At 42.8% G+C, this 13644-nt stretch overlaps 1 long non-coding RNA gene across 1 annotated transcript in view; it reads left to right on the top strand.

Annotated features, from left to right (window-relative positions):
* LOC121828641 (uncharacterized) overlaps positions 1 to 13644 on the top strand; it is a 67886-nt gene that overhangs the window by 2278 nt on the left and 51964 nt on the right. Inside the window, exon 2 of the long non-coding RNA XR_006071097.2 lies at positions 3702 to 4000. This is a non-coding gene — a long non-coding RNA (uncharacterized LOC121828641). The remainder of the gene's footprint in view (positions 1 to 3701; positions 4001 to 13644) is intronic.

The raw sequence follows: 13644 nt of genomic DNA, 5'->3' as shown, positions 1-13644 counted from the left end.
TTTATTTGTGTGAGGAGGGTATTTGGCAGGCTTATTTTATTTACCATAATGCTCCCTTAGTTCATCTGCATCATGCACGAATCAGAACTGTATTCTTTTTTAAGGCAGAATAATATTCTATTGCATGTATATTACATTTTGCATAGAGCTATTATAAATATTGATATATAGCTAGTTGTCTGTTTGAATCCCTTGTTTCAGTTCTTTTGAGACTATACCCATGAATGTTGATAGATGATGTACTACTTTTACATCTACTGCTTGAGAAATTAACATGTTTCTTTCCCACTGTGCCCTCAACATTTTTCAGTCCCAGCAACAACGCTCACAAGTTCCATTTTCTTCATATCCTTCACATCACATGTTATTCTACCCTCTTCCCCCACCCTTTTTTAAACAATAGCCATCCTGGTGGGTGTGCATTGGTGTACTGATGCTTCATTGTGATTTCAACTTGCATTTCCTTCATTAATAACACCGAGAATCTTTTCAGGTACTTCCTGTTCATTTGTAAATCTCCATTGAAGAAATACATATTCAAGTCATTTATGCATTTGTAAATTAGGCCATTTGTCTGGCATTGTTGTCCTAAAGTAGTAGGAGACATTTCCATTTTCTAGACATGAATCCTTTATCAGATAAATGGTCTGCAAATATTTTCTCCAGTTCCTTGCATTTTAGATTTTTACCTTGCTGGTAGTATCTTGTGGTTTAGCTGTTTTTTGATGATGTTCAAGTTGTTCCTTTCCTTCCTTCCTTCCTTCCTTCCTTCCTTCCTTCCTTCCTTCCTTCCTTCCTTCCTTCCTTCCTTCTTTCCTTTGTTCCCCCCTTCCTCCCTTCTTTCCCTCCTTCTTTGTTGCTTGTGTATTTCTGTGTCACATGTCACAAATCCTTACCAAATTCAGTGTCACAATACTGTCTCCCTATTTTCTTCTAAGGGTTTTATAGTTTCAGCACGTGTATATCTTTAGTCCATTTAGAGTTGGGTTATTTTTTATATGCTGAAGGTGAGAGTGCATTGTTTTACAGGTGACTGCCCAGTTTGGCCAGAACTGTTTGTTGAGAATGTTGTCCTTATTCCATTGATGTCTCTTAGTTCCCTTGTCAAAAATCATTTGTCGTATACGTGAGGGTGGTTTTTTTTTGTAGGCTAATTATGCATTCTTTTTCACCTGTTTCATGTATCTCTCTGTAGGCCAGCATTGCATTGTTGGATTGCTCTCACTTTGTGTTTTGAGATCACGAATTGTGGTACTCCCAACACTGTTAATTTTCTAGGTTGTCTTGACTACTAGTGGTGAGTTTTTCACTGACAGCCTTTATTGTATCATAGACGTTTCCTTCTAATCTTACTGTTTTTTATTATGAAACAATGTTAAACTTTGTCAAATGCCATTTCTGTATCAATTTAGTTATGCATTTTTCTTTTTTGTTCTAAAATATGCTGTATTACATTGATTGTTTTTTATATCCAAGAAGAAATTCTACTTTTGATGGCTTACACTTTTAATATACTGATGAATTCAGTTTGCTGGGCTTTTTTTTTTTTTTAAACAGGGAATATAATTTTTAAATTGTCCATTTTGTTGGGGGGAATGTTCATTTTTTTATTTTGAATTTTCTTGTTTTGGTTCTGCCCTCTTACCTGGAGACTTCACCAGAACCTTGTTGGGGACCCAGCTTTGCTCCTTCCCGGGGAACTTCTCAGCCCTCCCTGCTAGCCCACCCTATTCCTTTTGTCAGCCCCCATACCTAGAAATGCCTTCCACCTGGGACCCCCAGTGGCCACACTGGGCTGGGATTTCCACTCAGGTGGGTGATTTTCTTTTTTGTTCCTGTCCCCCATCACTACCTCACCTGTCTTACCCTAAGCCCTGTAGCGGACTGTGGTGGTATAGTGTCCCCCAATATATTGTGCACCCTGATAAAGTTTATCTGAGGATCAGAAGAAAAAGCCAGGCACTATAGTAAACATGGAGGTCAGGCAGTGGTAGCACGCACCTTTAGTCCTAACACTCGGGAGGCAGGGATCCGTCTGGATCTCTGTGAGTTCAAGGCCACACTGGGAACAGAGCCAGGCATGGTGGCACATGCCTTTAATCCCAGCACGAACCATAGAGGTCTGGAGGTCTGTACAGACAGACAGGAAGTGGTGTAGCTGGGCGGAGAGAGGAAGTGAGATGCAGAACAGAAAGGCATATAGGCGTGGGTATACAGGAGTAGCTTTCTTTGGCTGAGGATCTCCAAGTGGTAAGAATAAGGCTGCTTCTTTCCGCTTTTCTGACCTCTTGGTTTTAACACCAATATCTAACTCCGGGTTTTTTATTAATAAGACCGTTTAACAATTCTTCTTACAGCGGACTGCTTGCAGGTGGCCCTCCTCCCACTCTACCTCCATGCCCTCCTCCCACTCTGCATCCACTCCCTCCTCCCACTCTACATCCACTCCCTCCTCCCACTCTGCATCCACTCCCTCCTCCCACTCTACATCCATGTCCTCCTCCCACTCTACATCCACTCCCTCCTCCCACTCTACATCTATTCCCTCCTCCCACTCTACATCCATGCCCTCCTCCCACTCTACATCCACTCCCTCCTCCCACTCTACCTCCATGCCCTCCTCCCACTCTACCTCCATGCCCTCCTCCCACTCTACCTCCATGCCCTCCTCCCACTCTACCTCCATGCCCTCCTCCCACTCTACCTCCATACCCTCCTCCCACTCTGCATCCATTCCCTCCTCCTACTCTACATCCATGCCCTCCTCCTTCCCCAGCTCTACATTTATATGGGAAGCATCCCACTGATAGATGGTATTTATCTGCCTAGCCAAACCATACTCACAATCAATAAATATCCTACATCACACATCCGTGTCTCAGAACAAGAGGCTCATTTTCCACGGTAGCTTGTGACATAGTGTCTCATTTTCAGAAACACTAATTGAGGACTTCATAAAAGACCTGCATGACAAAGTGAGAATGTCTTTTGATAGGTGTGGCGATGTAGGCCTTCAGCTTTGGGGAGTGATAATTCTTCAGTCTGTGGTTCCTAGTACTCAGGTCAGTGGGTGTAAGCAAAGATTTGTAGGACTAGCTGGGGACCAGTGAGTCTTCGCTGGAGCAGTCTCCTGATGCAGATTGAGCATTTTTGTTTGGAAAGTCCTAAACACTGATTCTGTGACCTTCACAGAAATTCTAGAAACGTTCACACCCTTTAAAGCTTGTCTTCTTGCTTAAAGGAGCTCAAATGGGCTTCACTGTTTGCTGCCATTGATGCAATGGGCCAGGGTCTTTTTCTAGCTTTTCTAATGTACCAACCACAGCCTGAGACCTCTGTAGATAACCCCATCATCTTGATAGCTCATCTACTCACCTGCCGTTTCCACTCTTCACAAAATAGAAGGGAAAATTCCAGTTTTCCTAGGATCACCATAATTGCTGAGTACTGATTTTCATAGCAATAATTTCTACTGTAAGAAGAACCAACTGTAAGATTATTTTATTCCCCACTAAAGAGCACAGCTCACTTTCCATTATCCAAAATTCTATTATTGGTATATAGTACTACTGCAGTAACAATCATAGAACCAAAGTGACTTCTGTCTGGCATGTGTTTGCATCATTTTCTCTTGTGGGTTCATACTTCCTTGGTTTTATATCAGCCTCACTAAATAGTTCCATCATTTCTTTTCCTCACAGGCAAAATATGAAAATAAAGAAAACTTTAAGGAAATTTGAGAAAAGCTGGAAACATTTTGCCAAAGAAGCAATGGAAGAAAATTTAAGAAATGACATTTGAAAAGACCTCAGTCAAACCCCAGAAATAATATTTGATCAACCAAGAGAAAAACACACAGAATTCTGCTGTTTCTGCCCCCTGATGTGTTTGTGTGGGAGAACGGCTGCGTGGTTGTGGATGCATTTGAGGATGGACTCTGAGTAGATGGCCGACAAACCCTGCAGAGGTTCCAAGGGAGCAACTCACAGGAACTAAGACGGTAAGTGCTGAGTGACCAGTCCACTTTGATCTTAACACAGGACGATAGCGTGTCCGCACGCTGCTGGACTCTGTAGAATCAGAGGCATCTTCCAGTCCTCAGGGAAAACAGAATACCAACTCTCTGCTGCTTTTATACTTTTTAATCTCCAGGAAGATGATTTGAAACTTTCACATCAATTCTTCATAAACTAATAAATGCCTGCATTTACCTTCAACAGTACTTATGTACAAGCTGATTCATAATTCTATTTAAATGCTTTCATTTTAACCATTTTGTTTATAGTTTATTGAAGTTAGGCATTTTTTTCTGTTTAAAATTTTAATGTATTTTTTCAGATATTTGTCACTATCTGGTTTTATCAATTTAGATTCTGATTTTATGTTACTTTGTGGACATTATTTCTTTCTGAATCCTTGAAAATTTGAGACCATCAGTTATATGCTATATCAAGGGCATGCCAGAGGAGCTTGTGGGTTCTTGTACCTCCCATGGCTCATGCTGGTGTTAAGCCTGTCAAGGTTCCAATGTCCACCAGATCTATCTATACTTCATGTTTCTCTTCTCTGATTACCAGGACCTTCTGGCCATGCTTAGCTTTGCAGCCTGTGGGCTTGGCAATTTCTCTTGCCCTCACATGCCCCCCAGATTGTAACCCCTGGACTGTCCAATGTCATAGCTGTTGGTCTCTCCCAATTGTGTTGTAACTGTGGGAAGCAACCAGAGCACTGATACCTATCTGCACAGGCAAAGGATTGGTCCAAATCCTTTCAAGACATTGGAAATATTAATCACCCTGCTAGAGGGATCCAGCTAAGAACGCCATGTGACCACTGCTACTAGTTTCAAGTTCTACAACATTTAACTCTGGGAGTATACTCAGAAGTTGATCTGTCCACTCAGAAGGGGCCAGAGCCACCAAATTCAGTTCATCTCAGTCGGTGGTATCTGTCCCAGGTGCGCACCAATGGGGTAAATTTTACCGATGCACTCTAGTGCCTGGGACAAACCACCGGCCACCTGCCAGCCTCCGTGGCCCTGCCCAGTCTTCACAGCTGTCTCCCAGGACTGCCTCTTGCAGCCTGGTTTGTGATTGTGCCCTCTCCTTAGGCCCCCCAGGATAGTTCAGTTTCAGACAATAGCTTGTCTTTCAAGATGGCACCCAATCTCTGCATATCAAGTCAGAGAGAGACAGAGTGGGATTGCTCTCCACTGCTGGCTGACTCAGCTGCTGGAAGAAGCGCCGTCTGGGCAAAACTTGCAGCTGGCTCTGAGGCTTGTGGAGGCTGGTGGCTTCTCCTGTGAGTAGGACTGCCAGTCTCTTTGCACGAGGGTCTCCTGACTTACTTTCTGGAGGACTTTTGGTTCCCTTTCCCACTGGGGTGCTACACAGAGGGAACTGTGTGTAGCCGTTCATTTTAGTTTCCTGCACACGCTGTTAAACCCGTCTGTTTCCCCCCACTTTTCTGTTATCATTGCCATTGTGACTTTCTGAAGCGCTCCCTCTCATCTTGATTTTGGAAGAGTCTATTTTGTTTGGTTCTGATTCTTCAGCTCCACCACAGCACACAGAGTCAGCCTCCAGGCTATCAGCCTTCCAGAAAGTTCCCCCACCCAATACAATGTTTCTTTAAGATTAGTTTTCTTAGGGACATTTTTCATTAGCTATTTTTCCCTGCATGCAGTGGCTGTGTGTCTGTGAGTCTGTGTGTGTGCTGTGCATACATGTTCATGTGGGCTTGTGTATGTGTGTGTGTAGGCATGCATGGGCAAGGGTGCATTTGTGTATGGAGGCCAGAGAGTCAATGTTAGGCTCTCTTCTGTAATCGCTCTCCACCTTAGTTTTTGAGACAGGCTCTCTCACTGAATCTGGAGCTCAGGGATTTGACCAGCCAGCCTGGCCAATGAGCTCCAAGCATGGCCCTGTCTCTGACTCCCAAGAACTGGGATTAAGTGCACGTCACTATGGCTGGATTTTTATGGGTGTTGGGGACCTGAATTCAGTTTCTCGGGCTTACACAGCGAACCCTTCACCCACTAAGCCATACCCCAGCTTTTTAGTGACCAATATTGTAGATCTCTGTGGCCATCATTGGTGTTTCAATGCGCAATGACATCGTGCAATGTTCAAATTAGGGTCAGCATTGCTATGTCCTCAGACATGGTCAACTTGGTCATGAAAACAGTAAAAGTACTTTTTCCTTTCTTGCTTCTTTGAGATGCATAGTCCATAGTCAGGGTCTAAAGTCACTCCACTGTGATAAACCCATGTTTATAATGATACCATAGCCCTCACTAATTTTATCAAATATCTTTTTTTCCCAGAGAATTTCTGATTTTATATGTAGGAAAGTTTAGTTGTCTTATTTCCCTTCTATTTTACACATTTCCCCTGATATGCCAATATTGCTTAGCACCACATATGCTTAAGATTCTTAATATTTATAAACAATTTAAAAAACAATTTGCACTCACTTCTTTGACATTTTCTAAACACTGTGTTAATCTGTAATGCTTACCTTCACAGTATATTTAAAGCAAAGCCTTGCCAAAACTGCCTCATTATTGAACTATTCCAAACTTGGTGTGTAAGGTCTATTTTCAAATCACTCTCCTTTTGTGGCTGATTAAAATGAAATAATACCTGACTTGGAAGTGGAAATGAACGGCTGTCAGAGGGTCACCCAGCAGCACTCGAACCTCGTCTCTGTGACTCCTTCAGAAACGGCTGGCTCTCTCTCTTCCATCTCTGCTGCTTCTTGAGATTTGCCTTTGTCCCCGTCTCCCTGTAGCTCAGACGTTCCCAGCTCGATTCTACCCGTTACCAATCCCTGTTTTGGTTGTGTCTACTATGATTTTTAACTTACTTGTCAATTAGTCTTTAAGACTACAAATTTTATAATTTTGAAATTTTATTTAGAAATGAAGTTTGGTCCTTGGATTAGTGTAATACTTAAGACCCTCTACGATGGGGAAACACAAACAGAAAACAAACAAACAAACAAGCAAACAAAAAACAAGAACATAAAAACCTGTGTGCCAGTAATAATTCTGTGACCAGAGGTCAGTTACTTGACCTCTCTGGTCCCATTTCTTCATCTACACATGGGAAGACTATCTCACGTACACCAAGAACCATGTGGTTGTGGAGACTAAATGTGTTACCTCTTCAGTGGTGTAGAATGCTCTTCAGCACATGATATTGGTGGCTGTGGGGACCACCAATATCATGTGTCAGCCTGGGGCTTTTCCACTTCCTATTCTGTGTTTCAGTGGCTTTAGCCATTTGAAAACTTTTCCCTGGCAGTCGATTTCTGGGTCCCATTTTAGAACCCTAGGCCTGTCTCACCTCCAGTGAAGCCTCTTGTATTGTGGGGATCTCCTTCCACTTCAGTGTGTCTGCCCGACCCTAATGCTTTTGCATTTATCGAACCAGAGAAGCCAAGAGTGTTGCTGCCTTAAAACTACATTTTTCTGTCTCTGTTTTACAGTGGGAGCCCCTGAAGTATAAATTCAAACCCCAAGCCTAACTTAGGACACTGAGCTGAGTTTTGTGAGGGAACTCCATCTCCCTTCTGGTCACTGAGCAGAGACAAACTGCTAGCAAAAATACCCTCAGGCCTCAGCACTGTCTTTAAATCTCCCCCATGCATCTTGCATACTTTGATGCACATCCAAAAACATTTCCTGTGGCTTTTGTACATGTTCTTAGGATCCACCGTGCAGGACTCCTGTGAACTTTGTCCTTCTTATGATACCATTTCATACCTGTCTTCTTCCGTGGTGACTCCCCCTTCCTCTCAACATCCCCGCCCCGCCCCGCCCCTTCTTTTTCTTCATACTGATTTCTTTCCTCCTCTGCTGGTGCATTTAGTCCCACGGACTCGCATATAAAATGACAACCAAAGAAGAGAAGTAGTATTATCAGGTGGCTTTCTACCGTCATTGAGACCGAAAGCATTTATACCAAGGACAATACATATTGGGCTGGTGCAGGGAAATTTCATTTTAAACCTGAAGACTTTGATCCTGTAGAAATCTTCTCCGATGTTTTTCTTTTTCTGTTTTCTCTGTGAGTCATTTAGATTTAATCATCCCCTCTGATAGCTGCTGACGAGTTAGTCATATTGTCTCACAGGATCCCTGACTCTGATGAATTGTGCCTTGAAAAATGACTTTGGTCAGATACATTCTATTAAGCCAGGGTGCCGGGGCTGGCTGATGTGAAGCATGAGACTCCTTGCAGACACCTTCCTGTATCAGATGTAGACACTGGCCCACTCTCCCTGCTGGGACTCAGCCTGTTTGTTCTGGTTCCACCCCAAGCAACCTTCTCAGAGCCCTTTGTTCAAGTCAGGCAGAAATGCCAACCCCTAGGTGTGAAAGTCAGGCCACTAATGTGAAATTGCTCCCTAAAAATGGGTAAAGCTAGTGGTTAGTATTATAACAACAACAACAACAACAACAACAACAACAACAAACCCAAAAAACCAAAAAACAAACAGAAAAAAAACCACCAAGTAGATTAAACCTTTTACTCTTAGCAATATACATTTCCATTATGTACATGTGCATATATGTGTGTATAAAACATTTACCATTCAACTCTTTCTGCATGGACATTCACGTTCATTTCCAACCATCATCATCACCTCTAGAACTCGTTTATGACTTCAAAATGAAAAATATGTATTTGTTCAACAAGAATTTCCCTTTCCTCTTTCCCTCAGACCCGGACATCACCATTCTACCTCCTTTTTCTATGAATTTATTACTCTAGAAATTTCATATATCAATGGAATCATAAACTATTCATCCTTTGGTGACTGGCTTATTTCACTTAGCATAATGTCCTAGCGGTCCAGCCATGTTACAGCACACATCAGAAGTTCATTGAGACTTCACTTTTAATGAGCTGAGCTTTATACATACATCTTTTGGGAATCTAGTTTCGTGTCAGCCAAATTGCTGTTGGACTTTTCATCACCTCGATGCTGATGTCATCCCTGGCATCTCTCATTCATCAGCCTTTTAAATGCTACTCTCTCCCACAACTGCCATCTAGCTCTGTCACCTATGAACCCTCCTGAGCCTTTCGGCAAAAGGAAACTTTGGAAATGACTTTCAACTTCGCATGAAAAAGAAATTTTTATTCTGACATATAGAAACTGACTTATTTTTTTAAAGGACATTTAAAAAATTTATTTATTGCAAATACAATGCTCTGCCTGCATGTATGCCTGCACGCCAGAAGAGGGTACCAGATCTCATTATAGATGGTTGTGAGCCACCGTGTGGTTGCTGGGAATTGAACTCATGACCTCTGGAAGAACAGCCAGTGTTCTTAACCTCTGAAGAACACCACCTGAGTCCCAGAAACTGGCTTACAAAGTGAAAATTTGAAGGCATTTGCCCTGGTGTGTGTGTGTGTGTGTGTGTGTGTGTGTGTGTGTGTGTGTGTGTGTGTGTATGACTAATGCAATAACAGCAGCAATAATGAATTTGGAGGTCTCGTTTATCCTTTTCTCTCTTTGGGTATTATGTGATGTAGGCGGCCCAGTCTTAGTCCCCTGAACTCTGGCATATTTTCTTGCTGCAGGTCCCTACCTCACTCTCAATCGCCTTCCTCCTACCTCCCCTAACGGACATCTGACTGCTTCTCCTACACATCTGTCAGTCGCCTCCCTTTGTTGACACAGTAAGTCCAATCTCCTTATCATGGTTTCTAGAGCACACAACACAAATTACCTGCCCAGATCCAGCCAGGAAGAAGTCTTCATCACATTAGGCACAGTCTTTTTCCTGTTTCATGCTTGCCAGCTGCTGACAGCATCTTGCACAGAGTTCTCACCAAAATTCACCCTTAAGTAAAGTTCACCTCAGATGTCCACTTTGTCCAAGAAGCCCTTTCAAGTCTCCCTACTCTACGTGGTCACCCCTCTTGTTGCCCTCTCAAAACATGTTCGTTTCTGTTTCTCCTTTGGAGTCTATGTTACTTCCCTCTGAATACAGTGACTCAAGTGCCAGCCTTGGTGCTTCAAGCATATGGGGCTGTTAAATGCTTAAGGAAGCGATCGTCTTCTAGTCTCGTGATACCTAGCCTGGTGACTTACATGAAGTGGGTTCTTCATAAATGTGTTTGTTTGTTCTGCCTGTTGCTTGCTTGGAGTCCACACCTCTGAAACCTTGGAACAGTCAAAGAAACCATTCTATTTGGCACGAGCCTTCTGGGATCTCAGTGGAAAGAAGGCAGATAGTTAGCACTGACAGCGGACCCACCCGTGAGGTGCAGGCAACAGGTCTGAGCAGGTGGGCGGTGCTCACTGCTGACTATTTACCCTAAGCGAGCCCCGCTTAACAGTCCCGATGCTCCTATTCTATTCTTGCTTTTGTGGGTTGTAATGGTGGTGGCGGGGAGTAAGGTGAGGGTGGAATGTAACTCCAGAAAGGCTTTTCTCTTAGGTGAAAAATAAAGTGATTTTTGAGATAAAAGTGTAACCTATATTTTTAAAGATCTGTTCATTCTGGCCTAATGGGAGATGGGTTAAGATTGGAGGACTTAGATAATTTTTATTACTCTGCAATAGCTACAGTGCTTCAAATGTTGACAATTAGGCTGCTATAGAAGACAACACGTCTTCCTAGAAAATTTTAAATTCTGAAAAAAAACCAGGCACAACCCTAAATTACTACCTTTTGGCAGGGTAATTCTAGGCCAATTCTCCACAAAATATATGATCTTGGTTTCAAGGTTGTTCATCTAATGAATTTTAAAATTACTTTATGCTCATAAGATATTATTAATATCACATTTAATGTTGCAGAAGGAAAAGCAGTTAAATGGCGGGGTTTGTTCTCAAGGGAAAATTGCTATGCTCAGTTTGTAGAAAAATAAATGTTAAATCAATTCTGTATTGAATGACACCGATTAGAAGGAGTACATCAGATGGGGGAATCACTGGGAAGTAAATAATGAAGCAGATTGCAAATTATAAATTTTTCCAGATAATTCATTTTAGGAGACATTCTGATGAGGATCCTGTTATTATTTTAGGATTCTTAAAAGATGGAGAAAGTCCTAAAGGACTGAAAGATGTGTTTGTGTGCTTGTGTGTGTGTGTGTGTGTGTGTGTGTGTGTGTACATGTGTGTATATGTGTATAAACATAAATATCATTTTTAAAGGGAACTAAAGGAAACCTGATCAGCAAGAGTAGTTTGTTTATCTCTAATTTGATATAAGGATTGTAGATCAGATCTTCAAACTACTTATGCTATGTCCAGAGGCATGCTAGATCCTGGAGAGGAACAGTATGGTTTTATGAAACTCAGTATGTGTTGAACAATTTTAATCTCTTTCCATGACAAAAGACGGGACCTATGGCTTGAAGGCAAGCAATGGAGTCCATTTATCTTTCACTCAAATTTTCATTTCTATCTGACATGTGATGCCTGTTAGCAAAATGAGTTGAGCACCATGTTTCTACAGCTGCAGCCCTTGTACTGATCATGAGACTTCTTAAATGTAGGCATATATTCTTCTAGAAAGGGTTATCTCTTTAGGTGTCCAGTTATTTAAAAGCCATTGACTTAAAGATATGTGTAGCAGGAATCTTAGAGAGTCTTATTAATAAAATCAAACCTGAGGCCAGTTATTGGGGTGAATACTGGAAGATCAGAGATACAGAACAAGCCACAGCTACCTCACCTCGCCAGATACTCAGCTGGTCTTGCTTCCTCATTCATACTGGAGGCCTCTGAGTCCTCATCCAGAATGGGTCTCAGCTGAACTGCTGCTCGAAAGACTGAAGCTTAACCAGCCAAATGCTTCTAGTTTCTGGTCCTCACGCTTTATATACCTTTCTGTTTCCTACCACCACTCCCTGGGATTAAAGGCTTGCTTTCTGGGATTAAAGGCGTGATAAGTCACCATGCCTGTCTGTATCCTTGAACATGTGGATTTCTGCCTCTGGAATGCTAGGATTAAAGGTGTGTGCTACCACTGCCTATCTTTTATGTTTAATGTTGTGGCTGCTCTGTCTCTGACCCCAGATAAGTTTATTAGCATGCACAATATTTGGAGGAATACAATATCACAGATATGTATGATTCTTATATTATTAATATATTATGTACAGCAAATAACACATATACATGCTTAACATCCAGATTTCCTGTGTACCAGTTAGTGGCTAGAAGAGAAAATGATTAAGACACTATTCCTGGCATTGAGGAGTTGCTTTTCTGGCAACTACTCTAGCGGAGAATGGTCAAAGGCATTTAGCAGTTCAGCTGGAGGGGCACCTGCAGGACACACTCTCCGAAATCAAGGGCTGTCTTCCCAGCCACATTTTACTGCAGACCTGCCCAGTCCTGCTCTCAATGAGTCCTATTGAGTTGATCTGAAGCGAGGCCTCAGGCAGTGCTTTTGAAGGTTTTCCTGGTGATCCTAATATGCCCCAGTGTTGAGAACCGCATGACGGTGTTCCGGAGCAAACCGATAAATGCCCACACGCTGCTCAGTGCAGTGAGAATTTTTAAGGGTAGTACTCTGGCAAAAATACATCCCTCATTTGACAAACATTCATTTGCGCACCTAGCATTGACAGACGCTGTTCAGGTGTGTGGAGACAGACGGTAGGACAGTAAATAAAGCAGATGTGGTCTTTGCCCTCAAGAGTCTTACCGTCTAGGCACTAAGTGTTCATTAAACAGCGACCCAAAATCACAACAAAATCTCCATCTAGGATGAGGACTTTGAAGTAGTAGAGGGTGCTGTGGAAAGCAGTGCTGTGCGGACTTGCCTAGAGGCTCAGGAGGAAGGGAACCTTGAGTTCTGATTTTATCCAGGAGCAGGAGTTGAAGTAGGGCCTATCTGTTGTGAGTAATGCAACTGAGCTTCCAGAATAGAAGCCTGGCTATTGAGAGTGAGCCCCCTGTGGCTGGAGTTTTCTCCAGTCCTGCCCAGCCCCATGGACCTCACAACCGCTTATAGAATAATCACTCAGAAGCCCATATTAATTGAACTGCTTGGCCATTAGCTCAGGCCCACCACTGTCTAGCTCTTACGCTTAAACTCAGCCCGTTTCTATTCATCTATACCTTGCCACGTGGCTCGTGGCTTACTGATAACTTACATCTTGCTACTCATCGCGGCAGCTGGCAGCATCTCCTGACTCAGCCTTCTTCCATCCAGCCGCCTCCTCTCTCCTTGTCCCGCCTACACTATCCTTCCTGCCTGGCTACTGGCCAATCGGTGTTTTTATTTATCAACCAATCATAGCAACATATATTCACAGCATACAGGACATCCCACAGCAGACCCCAGCACACCCAAGGCAGAAAGTGGTATCTGGACTTGGAACAGTTGGGGGCGGTGTGGAAAGGGGGCCAGATTGAGGAATGATGCAGGAGAGTCCATTCATCTGACTCCTTGACTGTTTGAACCACAGAATAAGGCAGACTCCTCAAAGTAGTTTTGCAGATATCTGACCAGACACTATTTGCTGACATAGGAACTACTGGTGAGGTGAACATTCGCACAGCCTTGGTCAGGAAGCAACAGGGAGATTGGGTAGTAATGGTTTCATTCATCTATTTCTCAGCATCTCCCCTTCTCAAAGCAAGGCAGAAAGCAAACAAGAT

This window comes from Peromyscus maniculatus, chromosome 4 (genome assembly GCF_049852395.1).
Source record: "Peromyscus maniculatus bairdii isolate BWxNUB_F1_BW_parent chromosome 4, HU_Pman_BW_mat_3.1, whole genome shotgun sequence".
Lineage (NCBI taxonomy): Eukaryota > Metazoa > Chordata > Mammalia > Rodentia > Cricetidae > Peromyscus > Peromyscus maniculatus.
Note: the sequence above shows the minus strand (reverse complement) of the source record. Positions and strands in the feature narration are given on the sequence as shown.